At 45.0% G+C, this 13,259-nt stretch overlaps 1 long non-coding RNA gene across 2 annotated transcripts; it reads right to left on the bottom strand.

Annotated features, from left to right (window-relative positions):
- Positions 1-8,897: 8,897 nt before the first annotated feature.
- On the bottom strand, positions 8,898-10,218 carry LOC143413205 (uncharacterized). Of its 2 annotated transcripts, XR_013093820.1 has the most exons (3): positions 9,767-10,218; positions 9,155-9,351; positions 8,898-9,065 (listed from the first exon to the last, which is right to left on the bottom strand). It is a non-coding gene; the product is annotated as an uncharacterized LOC143413205 (long non-coding RNA). The 2 variants fall into 2 exon arrangements; XR_013093819.1 differs by lacking the exon at positions 9,767-10,218 and having other exon boundaries at positions 9,155-9,582.
- Positions 10,219-13,259: the final 3,041 nt, after the last annotated feature.

Raw genomic sequence — 13,259 nt, 5'->3', positions numbered from 1 at the left:
AGGTAACTTCACATCTGAGCAGACAAGTATCACATGTGGAGTTCCCCAAGGTTCCATCTTGGGACCCCCTCTGTTTAACATTTACATGCTCCCACTGGCACAGATTATAAAGAACAACAAAATAAACTACCACAGCTATGCAGATGACACACAAATATATATTACAATGTCACCAGGAGACCAAGGCCCTGTACAGGCTCTTGGTAAATGCATTGAGGAAATTAATGACTGGTTGTGCCACAATTTTCTCCAGCTAAACAAAAACAAAACTGAGGTAATAGTCTTTGGCGCCAAAGAAAAACGATTACAGGTCATCAGAGAACTTCAATCTATACACCTAAAAACCACAAACCAGGCGAGAAATTTGGGTGTAGTGATGGATGCAGACCTAAACTTAGAAAAACACATTAAGACAATAACAAAATCAGCTTACTATCACCTCAAGAATATATCAAGGATAAAAGATCTGATGTCTCAACAGGACCTGGAAAAACTAGTCCATGCATTCATCTTTAGTAGGCTTGATTACTGTAACAGCATCTTTACAGGTCTACCTAAAAAAATCAGTCAGACAACTACAGCTCATTCAGAACTCTGCTGCTCGAGTCCTCACTAAGACCAAAAAAGTGGATCACATCAGTCCAGCTCTGAGGTCTTTACACTGGCTGCCTGTCCGTCAGAGGATAGACTTTAAAGTTCTGATGCTGGTCTATAAAGCTCTGAATGGTTTAGGACCAAAATACATCAGTGACCTCCTGACCCAGTATGAACCTTCCAGATCCCTCAGGTCATCTGGATCCGGTCTTTTATCAGTTCCCAGAGTCAGAACCAGACACGGAGAAGCTGCATTCAGCTTTTATGCTCCTCATATCTGGAACAAACTCCCAGAAAGCCTCAGATCAGCTGAAACACTCAGTTTATTTAAATCCAGGTTGAAGACTCACCTGTTCTCAGCTGCATTTGAATAAAGCACCAAATCCACACTTTTAAGCTTAAATTTCAAAACTAACATTTTAACTACTTTTATCTATTGTTCTGATTTTATCTGTTTTGATTTTATATACTGTTTTGTTTGTTTTTTTGTTAATTAGTTAGTTTATTTGTTTGCTTGTTTTAATCAATTTTAAATCATGCTTTTTATTTATTTTAGTTTCTAATGTCTCTGTAAAGCACTTTGAATCACCCTGTTGTTGAATTGTGCTATACAAATAAACTTGCCTTGCCTTCCCTTGCCTTGCCTAAGAGAGAGTTCTAGATAAGCCCTATGGGAGTGTCCCCAAGAGGGTCATGGGCCCCCTATTGATCCTCTACCTAATCACACAAGCAAGGTGTGAAAACAGAGTAAGGTCACAATCAACCAAGGTCTCAGGGGAACCCATTGTGAAACCTAGCCCCACCCTATCATGCGATGTACTGAGGTCAAATGGTCCAGCATTGAGTGGGTGTTAAGGTGTCTGGGAAGGGATCTAAAAACTGGATTACAGATGGCAGACAGTTGGTGCTGTAAACCACCGCCTTTGTTCAAAGATGGTTGGGTTGTTCACCATGGACATAGATGGCTTCTTTCACTCCTCATCTTAAAGAAATCCAGACACTTTCGAAGCTCCTTAGACTATGATGACCTGGATGACTGAGAACATTCACAGACATATATAACTGAATTATATGCTGAACAGGTGACCTCAAGACTGGGTGATTTTTTGAAGTCCAAACATGCTGTTTGTTCTTATGAAAAAAATCATGGCATAAGTACATGTCCCACACCCTTTTCATTTAGCATTTAATGCTACAAAAAAGAGTGAACAATGACTTACATTTCTAAAATGAAATGAATGACAATTGTCTCCTGTTTTGTGTCATTCAGACTTATGTCTGCATTTGAGTTTTTTGTGAACTTCAGTTTGCGCGTCATTTGTCTTTTTTGTGTGTATGAGCCTAAATGCTTCTTTCTAATTTGTCAAACTGGCAGAATATACACAGCAACTGTGTGATTAAAGTGAGAATGTTTTTCTGAAATAATTTGTTTTTAAATTTAATAATTTTAAAAGTGGCTTTGAAGGAACGGTAAAAGTTGTATTTTGCATTTTGCAAGATGTTACATTTTATGAAATACATATGCTTCCTTTAGTTAATAATATTAAAAACTATAGCTTGCATTTTCATAGCTACACAGATGATACTCAGCTTTAATTATCAATGAAGACAAGTGATACAAATCCATTAATTAAACCATAAACATGTCTTAAAGACACAAAAGTGTAGATGAGCTTTGATTTCATAATTCTAAATATAGACAACACTGAGATTATTATATTCAGAACTAAATATCATAAAAGATCATGTTAGATACTGTGCTTTGAAGAAACACAGTATCTAAGGAGATACTTACTCTAAATCACATTTCCTTATCTGCCATAGTATCACTGTGAGAAATCTTGGAGTTTGGTGTGCATTCAATCTGAAAAAGATATCCTTCTGTCTGCACAATAAACCTGTTATGGCAGCAAAGGCCAGTGTGTGAAAATGGACCAAAATGCAGATGCAGGCAGAGGCAAAAACTGGTAGGTTTTCAATTAGACTTTATTTATAGAAACACAGCCTTTTTGAGTGCTAAAAAGAAACTTGGTAAGAAAACTGGGGTTCCTATTTTCTTCAGTCACTGATGAATAGTAAGATGACCTAGCTTTATGGAGCTTTTTATAGTGTAATAAACTCTTTACAGGTTGCAATGAAAATCTCCCAAATTAGCTAGATACATTTTTGTGAATAATTAGTTAATTTGGAAGCTCTGGCACTGTGCTTAAAACTATACGCAATGTTCATCATTCCGACTTTCCAAATAATTTAACAGTTGTAGCAGTATCTTTGCAATCTGTTTTAATACTCTGGTTCAAACATGTTGCTAGAAATCCGCTACCTGGTACATGTCTTGCCAAAAAGGGTCGAACCTACAGTATTTACTTATTTAATTAGAGGTGGAAAAACTCCATGTGCTGACAGGTAGGCAAGAATAAATAGTTATTAGTGTTAAAACTGGTCTTAATTACCAGCTATACAAACAGTGCTCCCTGCCTCCAGAATACAATTTTATTCAACTATGCAATCAGGAGATTATTAACAGCAGATACCCAATTTATACATTTTCTATATTGTTTCTTGAGATTGTGCATCAATTGTGGAAAGCCTCAGTCTGCCAGACAGAAGATTGGCTTGAGTGAGTCCTGCAGAAGCACAGACTGCAACTGAGCAGGCTGTTATGATAGGCTAGAAAGAGGCTAGCCAGACCACGGAGACAAAGGGTGCCACTGAGGCGCACCCAACACCCACTCCCAGAACAAGAATCTTGATGCCATACTCAGGCAGTAGCCCTGAGAGGGCTCCTGCTCCTTCATGAGCGAAGCAAGTGAGTGGAGGCAGCCAGTAACTCGAGAGGACCAAAATGGATGACAGATTGGGTAGAAGGCCTGAGTAGATATGGCCCTGTGCAACCTAGCCAGAAGCAAATCTTAGAGTCCCTGTGGATGCAGCATCTTGAACACTGTGATTCAAACATGTAAACAAATCTAACCAGGCAAATCCCACAGGATGGAGCTAAATGAAAATCAAGGACAATTTCTTTATAATTTTTTTTTTTTTAATTATTGTTAGAGAGAGGGATTTTTACCAACCCTCTGAGGGTGGTGATTTCAGCGGCGAGTGTTTCTGCCTGCTTCTGACTAAATCTTTCTAAAGAATTTCCAAGAGTGTCGGGTACAGGTTTTTAAGGATTTTAGGGATTACCAAATCCAGATTATTAGGGTTTTAAATAGTAAGGATGGTAAAATGAAGCTTTATGAAGCACTGAAATGTGTAATGAAAAACTGTTCATTAATCAAGGTTTTCAACACAGTCGTCTTTAGTGCCATCTTGTGACCAAAAAGACAAAGAGCAGTTTGAATCTACAAATGAAAAAGAACTGCTTCATTGTGGTTGGTAACTCTACCAACAGCTACTGTTTAATATCATGTGACAATTCTGTGTGATATCCAGTGTTGGGACTAACGCGTTATTGAGTAACGCATTACAGTAACTACGTTATTATTGCGGTAACGAGCACGGTAACTAGTTATTATGCCAAAATCAGGAACGCGTTACTCGTTACTGGGATTTAGATAGGGTCGTTATTCGTTACTTTGTGTGTTGCGTTTGACTTACCTCGGAAATCGGAACACGAACCTGGGAATAATGTCACACTCGAGTGAACGGCGTTCTGGTTAGCCTCGTTGGAGAAGTCTGGATTCCAATATGGCGACACCCTCAAAAATGCTTGTTTTGCTAGCCCTCTACAAAAAACAAATTACTACTAAACACATATGCAGCTCATCTGCAGTCCCGAATTTCCGAGTCCCAAGTACAAAGGAAAGCACCACGACTGCAGTTTCCGTGTTGGACGTAAAAAGGGCACGTGACACTGTGACGTAAGCTACAATCATGGCAGCAGTCGAAGATGGTCCAGGCATGGGTTTTCTGTCCTGGAAATATTCACATTATTTCTCCTTTCTGGTGGTAAAAGACAGGAATATTGTCGTAAACTGTACTCTCTGTGGAGGTTCTAAAACTCTTTCGACATCAAAGACTAGCAATTCTAATCTGATGAAACATCTTCAGAAACAACATGCATCTACCAACGTAGTTAGAAAAGAACCCGAAGGCAACGTCGGTGACTCTAGCTCTGTTGACGCTATTCCAGCAAAACAACGAAAGCTTGATTTTGGACAGCCTGCTGCACAGTCCATCACCCAGCCCCAGCTACACAGGCTGATTGTCAGGTATGTTGTGGAAGACATGAAACCCATCTCAACGGTTGAGTCCCATGCTTTCAGACAACTGATTAGTCATATACCTGTGCGAGGGAGAGCTGGGAAGGCACCATCCAGAAAGACATTTTCCAGTTTCCTAGACCAAGAATATGCCAACATGGAGTCAGAGCTCAAAAATACACTTGACATGGTAGAATACATCTCCACAACAGCAGACATTTGGACTGTGCATAATAAAAGTTTTCTTGGTGTGACCGCGCATTGGATAAATGCACAAAACATGAAATGTGAGAAAGCAGCGCTGGCATGCAGGTGATTTCTGGGTCGACATACGTATGACAGTATTGCATCTGAGCTGGACAACATTAACTCATCTCATGGCCTATCGTTTAAAATCACATCAACTGTAACGGATAATGGCTCCAATTTTGTCAAGGCTTTTAAAGTGTACCAGCCACCACCTGAGTCAGATGACTCTGAATATGAGGAGGATGAGGTGACTTTTGTTTCGATTGGGGATGTGCTGCAGAATGGTGCTGATGATGCTGATGATGCAATTTCTTTACCGCCACATCAGAGATGTGCATCGCACACAATGAATCTTATCTCTTGCACTGATGTGGAGAAGTGGCTATTGTCTGAAGGTGCAAAAAAAACCATCTACAGAAGTGCCACCACAAAATGTGCAGGGCTGTGGAACATGGCCAGTCGTTCCACAGTGGCTGCTGAGATTGTGGAAGGCATTATTGCAAAGAAGCTACTAGTACCTTGCACAACAAGGTGGAACTCATTCTATTATGCTCTGGAGAGAATTTCAAAGATACCTGTGGTGGAGCTGAACACAATCTCATCCACATTACAGTTGAAATGTTTCAATGAGAGGGAGCATCAGTGTATCAGAGAGTACTGTGCAGTCATGAAACCACTTACTGTGGCACTGGACATTCTTCAAGGAGAAGACCATTGTTTTTATGCCACACTCCTACCCACACTGGAATCGCTGATGACCAAGACTCTGGCTATAAAAAATGGTCTGCAAATTCTTGTTGGGCTACCAGATACAGTTGTCCAGGTAAGAGATGATATTTTCATTTGTGTTTATCTTTAATGAAATGTTTTACTCAATTGCTTTTTATATTGTGCTGTGCTGTTCACATGCAAGTGAATGCTGTTACAGTTACAGATACTTAACCCCAATAAATAAATAAAATAAATACAGCGTAGTAAAATACACACTATTTACAAATTAAAATACATTCTATATAAAACTACAGCATGCTGTTAATGTTTAATTAATTTAATGTTGAAACAATGCATACTTTCTCATGCAAAAATGTTTTTTGCACTTTTACTGTGTCGTTATTACTGGCAGTCAAAACAAGGTTTGCACATGTCCTTGGAAGTGAAGATGCTTTGCTGGCTGCTGTGACACTACCAAAATTTAAGCTTCGTTGGCTACATGACCAGGCGCGGAAGGACCTCGCAAAGGCACGTCTGCTGGTAGAGTGTCGAAAACCTCTCCCTGAAAGCTCATCAATGTGGCTGAAGTAAAAGAAAGAAGAGTGGGCCAAAATTCCTCCACGCCAATATGAAAGACTCAGAAGATTGCTGTTCTTGCTCCCAAGGGTGGCACAACCAGTTATTACATTTAGGGCTCAATTGCTTTTTCACACAGGGCCAGGTAGGTTTGGATAACTTTGTTCCCTTACTAAAAGAAATCATTATTTAAAACTGTATTTTGTATTTACTTTATTTTTGCAGGAAAGAGGGAAATACATATTGGTAAGGTTCTCTTAGGGAGCCTCTGATGGCGCTAGACCAGCTGTTTCTAGTTTTTGTTTCAAGAAACATTTTTTAAGAAACATTTTTGCTGAGAAAAAACAGTCCATTTTAAGTCTAAGAAGAAAGAAAACAGCATTACTTTCCAAAATACCAGTATATTTTCCTTAATTATTACGCAGCACAGCTGTGTTAGCTCACCTTCAAGCAATTCATAATGTCAGGTGGTTTAAAGTTCACATACACATAGAACAGAACACATACATGCCTACAAGCAATGTGAAGGAGAGGGGTTCATACTGTGAATTACTTTACTGCTCAGCAAACATAACAAAACTCGTAAACTTCAATATGCACACACACTCATGAAGTCTAAACACTGTAAATTAACCTTTAAAAGGCCAATTCTAGCCCCATAGCTATTAGACCTTTAAACACTGCTACCCAAGCAATACACACACGCACACCCACCCGCGCACACACTCACACGCACACAAACATGAATAAACATAAACACAGAAAAGCCATGATTGCGAGTGAAATTCTATTTATGTAACACACACACACATGCACAACCACACTATGTTGTGTAATGGAAATATTCTTTCTGCAAAATTGGGTAATTAACTGTAAAATGAACTGATGTGGATAAAGAAGGTTACTGACTACTTCACTCTGAAACTTACCTTCAATATGGCACACTCCTGCTCCGGGCCATCTCTAAGTGAATGTGTGTGCATGTGTGCATTATTGTATTTATAATGAAATTCAGTGTTGGGGAGTAACGGAATACATGTACCGCCGTTACGTATTTAAAATACAAAATATGAGTAACTGTATTCCGTTACAGTTACCGTTTAAAAAGGTGGTATTCAGAATACAGTTACTTTGTTGAAATAAATGGATTACACTGCGGTACTTTCCTGTTTCATTTTGTCGCGGGTCAGGACTGTTTGGGTTTTGTTTGACAGCTACGTTCTGTTGTTCCAGGCGGCAGCGCTACGGTTGCCATGGTTACAGGGCGACGCTCTCTCTCTCTCTGCGACTGTGTGTTTCCTAGGTGAGAGAGCGCCTTTTCGTTGTTGTTGTTGTTGTTGTTGTTGTGCTAAGCTAACAGGCAGAATGCTACAAGCATAGCTCTAAAGAATGTAGCATCATGGGCAGTGTAGTCCGTGTTGCAGAGAGAATGGACTGCCATACACGTTATGGGTCTGTGAGCGTGAGGAGGGAGAGAGAAAAAGGGGAATGGAAAGGTAGGAGTTGTCATCGAGGAAAAACGGGAGCTGGAAGCAGGTAAATATAATAATAACCACTTCAGCCAAGCTATCAAGACTCGACTGTACGTTCGTGTTTTCCTCCGAAAACAATAAGTTCCGTTGGAGCAGTCTTTCAACGCCTCTCTGTCTCTCGCAAGAAAAGTTGACCCACACAACAAAGTAAAGCTAGTTTTCGGCTACGAGCCGACAGGGACCCCGCCGTATTAGTCAGAGGTCCCTTTACTACAGTTCGGAGTCGCGGACCTTCAGTAATAGTAATAAATCACACGGCAATAGTACATTCACGTTGTTGTAAAAAGCATGATAATATATTAAGTAATCCAAAGTATTCAGAATACGTTACTGTCATTGAGTAACGTAACGGAATACGTTACAGAATACATTTTGGGGCATGTATTCTGTATTCTGTAATGGAATATATTTTAAAAGTAACCTTCCCAACACTGATGAAATTAAAAAACACTGTGGTAGGAGTAAGAAAAAGGTAAAAAAAAAAAAAAAAAAAAAAGGAAGCCTAGAGTAATTTGGGAATAGTTTTAACCTGTACTCATTTATATACTGTAATGCCAAGTATTCACAAGTCTGCCTTTACACACATATGAACATGAGTGAAATCCCATTCTTAATGCATTTGGTTCAGTATGATGCTGGCCCACCCTTTGTAGCTCTAACAGCTTCAACTCGACCATTCTTCCAGAAGTGCATTTGTGGGGTTGAACACTGATGTTGGACGAGAAGGTTTGGCTCACAAATTCCACTGTAACTCATCCCAAAGGTGTTCTGTTGGGCTGAGGTCAGGACTCTGTGCAGGCCAGTCAAGTTTTTCCACAGCAAACTCGCTCATCCATGTCTTTATGGACCTTACTTTGCGCACTTGTGCACAGTTCTGTTTCAACAGAAAGGGACCATCCTCAAACTGTTCCCACAAAGTCAGAAGCATGAAATTGTCCAAAATGTCTTGCTATGATCAAGCATTAAGTGTCACGGTCTCGCTGGCAGACCGTGGGGATGTGGGGAAAGGAGGACCCAAAATGCAGGACTCTACAGTGCAACAGTGTTTATTTACAGTGGTGACAATCCGAACAACAATAAATCCCCCCGTGCGATCCCAACTCCCGTTCCGTGTCTTCTCCTTTATCCCGTGCTCCGTGCTCTGTCTCCGTTCCCTGTGTACTCTCCGTGTGCTGCCTCCTGGTCGCCACAATTCCTCCTGAGGAAACACGCATACCAAAGGCAGCCGTGAGTACAAAACCTAACAGTAGACTTGCACTAACCTTGCACAATACACTTAAGACTGACGGGAAGTCACTCAACGATCCAGCGTCGAGGAGCTCTCAGCCACACTGTTTTGAAGCTCCTCTGACGAGGCTTGATCGGCGCCAGGTGTGTATGGATTCCTGGGTGGGACCGGTCAGCTGGCAGGGCCACACCCACCAGGCCTAAAAGTGCCTGCCACGACCGCACCCTCACATACACAAGCACACACCCCTAAACACCTGACAGTACACCAACACGGAAAAACAGGACAGCAGACACAACCATAATAACAACAACCACAATAATGATAATAATAATAATAATAATAATAATAATAATAATAATAATAATAATAATAACTACAATAGTAGTCCACACTGCTCACGGACCCCGAATCCCTGGAACTGGGTCCGTGACAGTACCCCCCCTCTAAGGGTCGGCACCCGACGACCCAAAAACAAAAACAAAACAAAAACCACAGTACAACCAACGGGCGGCGGGGGGTCCCGGACGGAGGGCCCCAAAACCCCAGTTCAAATGTCCAACCACTGCCATGGTGGGAACAACAGTTCTTGCGGCCGACCCAGTGGACCGCAAGCAGGCAAAACTCGCTACGGGTCAGGCAGTGGTGGGAAAACAGTTCGGGCGGCCTACCTCCAACCCCATGATGGAAGCGGAACGCTTCAGGCGGCCTGCCACGGATCCGGTGGCGGCGGCGCTGCTCCTCCGGCGGCCTGCCACGGGTCCGGTGGCGGCGGAACGGTTCTGGTGGCCTGCCACGGGTCCGGTGGCGGCGGCGCTGCTCCTCCGGCGGCCTGCCACGGGTCCGGTGGCGGCGGAACGGTTCTGGTGGCCTGCCACGGGTCCGATGGCAACGTCGCTGCTCCGGTGAGCAACAGCGAGGCGTGGCACATGGTCTATGACGCGCCGGTCGCTGACGTGGACGCACTGGACGTGGATGGCGTGGAGGCCGCGCTAGACGTGGAGGTCCCTCCGGTTCGCTGACCTCCGGCTGAGCGGGTCCCTCCTCGGCTGGCAGCGAGAGCCCCTCCGCGGCTGGCAGCGCCGGTTGTTCCTTCCGCTCGCCGAGCTCCTCCGCTGGTGGCTCGCCGAGCTCCTCCGCTGGTGGCTCGCCGAGCTCCTCCGGCTCGCTGAGCTCCACCGGCTCGGGCATGCTGAGCTCCACAGCTGGCGACGCGGGCTCCTCCCGCTCGCTGAGCTCCCGCTCGGGCATGCTGAGCTCCTCCGGCTCGCTGAGCTGCTCCTGCTCGCTGAGCTCCTCCGGCTCGCTGAGCTCCACAGCTGGCGACACGGGCTCCTCCCGCTCGCTGAGCTCCTGCTCGGGCATGCTGAGCTCCTCCGGCTCGCTGAGCTGCTCGGGCATGCTGAGCTCCTCCGGCTCGCTGAGCTGCTCCTGCTCGCTGAGCTCCTCCGGCTCGCTGAGCTCCACAGCTGGCGACGCGGGCTCCTCCTGCTCGCTGAGCTCCCGCTCGGGCATGCTGAGCTCCTCCGGCTCGCTGAGCTCCACAGCTGGCGACGCGGGCTCCTCCCGCTCGCTGAGCCGCTCCTCCGGCTGCGACGCGGGTATAGATGGTCGTTGATCCGGAGGTGAAGATGGCGATGCGGAAGCTGCAGGTGGCGAAGATGACGGTCGAGCGGGTGATGTGGATGGTGAAGTCGAGAGTTCTGCGGTCGCTGCAGTCTGATGGGACGCTGGTGGAGAAGTAGCTGCAAAGGGCGGATGTGATAATGGTGCGGCAGCTACTTGTGGTAGACTGGACAGCGATGTAGAAACAACAGGCGGGTGACATAATGGCAGGGTAGTTCCAGCAGGCATATCAGCCTCCAACTGAGGATGAAGACGAGAGGCTGACTGGACTGGCTGTGCTACGGCTACAGGCTGGGCAGCTGGCTGTGCTACGGCTACAGGCTGGGCAGCTGGCTGTGCTACGGCTACAGGCTGGGCAGCTGGCTGTGCTACGGCTACAGGCTGGGCAGCTGGCTGTGCTACGGCTACAGGCTGGGCAGCTGGCTGTGCTACGAGGTTAGCTTTCACACAGTCCCGTGAATAAACAGATGAGGTGAATGAAGATGAATTGTCCATATGACTCACCACAGCCGGCTGTTGGAAAGTTTTAGAGTCTGACTGCGGTGAGGCACGCCGGCGGCGCAAGCGTCGCTTCTTTAACGATGCCGGGGCCAGCGTATCAGGCTGAGGTTCCACCAGCCGGCCGGACAGGAGAGCAGCTGTGTGATTTTGAGCTGCCGGTCCTTGGTCTGCTGACTCAGCAGGTGCCGCAGAGGTGAGTGGAGATGTGGTGAGGTGCAGAGGGCGTGTGAAACGTTTCTCCCGCAATGGAGGGTCCAACAAGCGAGCTGCAAGCGACGGCGGGGAGGCTATCAGCCTATGAAAAAAGAAATAGGCAGCAAGGGCTCCCAGGGAGGTTGCCATATCCTCCTCGCCCGGACAGCCCAAACCAAACAGCTCAAAACAGGAACTTTCCCTCAGCGTGGTTATAATCGAAATTAGTCTCTTAATGTCCAAAAAGCTCACAGATGAGGTGATTGAAGACAGGAAGGCATCAAAAAATACGACCTGCATGTGTCTCTGATGTGGATCCGCCGCCTGGATAATGCTCCGACAGTATTTCCAGAGCTGGGCGAGCAATTCCTCCTGTGAGACGGTCCTTGAGTCCGCTGGGCCCATAATGGCTGGATCGTTCTGTCACGGTCTTGCTGGCAGACCGTGGGGATGTGGGGAAAGGAGGACCCAAAATGCAGGACTCTACAGTGCAACAATGTTTATTTACAGTGGTGACAATCCGAACAACAATAAATCCCCCCGTGCGATCCCAACTCCCGTTCCGTGTCTTCTCCTTTATCCCGTGCTCCGTGCTCTGTCTCCGTTCCCTGTGTACTCTCCGTGTGCTGCCTCCTGGTCGCCACAATTCCTCCTGAGGAAACACGCATACCAAAGGCAGCCGTGAGTACAAAACCTAACAGTAGACTTGCACTAACCTTGCACAATACACTTAAGACTGACGGGAAGTCACTCAACGATCCAGCGTCGAGGAGCTCTCAGCCACACTGTTTTGAAGCTCCTCTGACGAGGCTTGATCGGCGCCAGGTGTGTGTGGATTCCTGGGTGGGACCGGTCAGCTGGCAGGGCCACACCCACCAGGCCTAAAAGTGCCTGTCACGACCGCACCCTCACATACACAAGCACACACCCCTAAACACCTGACAGTACACCAACACGGAAAAACAGGACAGCAGACACAACCATAATAACAACAACCACAATAATGATAATAATAATAATAATAATAATAATAATAACTACAATAGTAGTCCACACTGCTCACGGACCCCGAATCCCTGGAACTGGGTCCGTGACATTAAGAGTTCTTTTCACTGGTACTAAGGGGCTGAGCCCAGCTCCTGAAAAACAACCCCACACAATAATCTCCCCTCCTTTACACATGACACAGTGCAGTCTGAAAAGTACCGTTCTCCTGGCAACTGCCAAACCCAGACTCGTCCACCGGATTGCAAGCCACAGAAGTGTTATTCGTCAAAAAAAAAAAGAAAAAAAAAAAAAGAAAACCTCTCCCTGAGCAAGATCAGCTACAACCAGGTACCAGCGCCACCAACACAACACAGCACGCGGATTCTAGCAAAGAGGATGAGTTCTTCTCCTTTGAAGAAAATGAGGACATATATGCCACTGCTGAAGGTGAGGTAGCCGAGTACCTCAAATCAGGAGCAACAGGGTTAGACTCTCTGAATCATTGATAAAGAAACTCTCTCTTAAACTTAATGCAGCTACTCCTTCAAGTGCCCCAGTTGAAAGGCTTGTCAGCCTGGGAAACCTGATTCTCACTCCAAAGAGGAACAAGTTGTCTGATCAGAAGTTTGAGAAGCTTCTCCTCTTGAGGTACAATCGTTGGTTTGATGGAACCAAAGTTGAGTAGTGCTCATATGATGATGATGTGTTGCCTTCAGTGGTGCTCTACAAGGTAAAGCAGGGTTATTTCCAAGTGAAACTTGGGCTTCTGAAGCACTTAAAATACCATTATATTTTATTTATCTACATGGCCTGTATGGAGGCAATATTATTTTGGTTTGACTGTTTATGAAGCTGAAA

Source organism: Maylandia zebra, linkage group LG17 (assembly GCF_041146795.1).
Source record: "Maylandia zebra isolate NMK-2024a linkage group LG17, Mzebra_GT3a, whole genome shotgun sequence".
Taxonomy (NCBI): Eukaryota; Metazoa; Chordata; class Actinopteri; order Cichliformes; family Cichlidae; genus Maylandia; species Maylandia zebra.
This window is presented reverse-complemented; position numbering and strand designations above follow the sequence as displayed.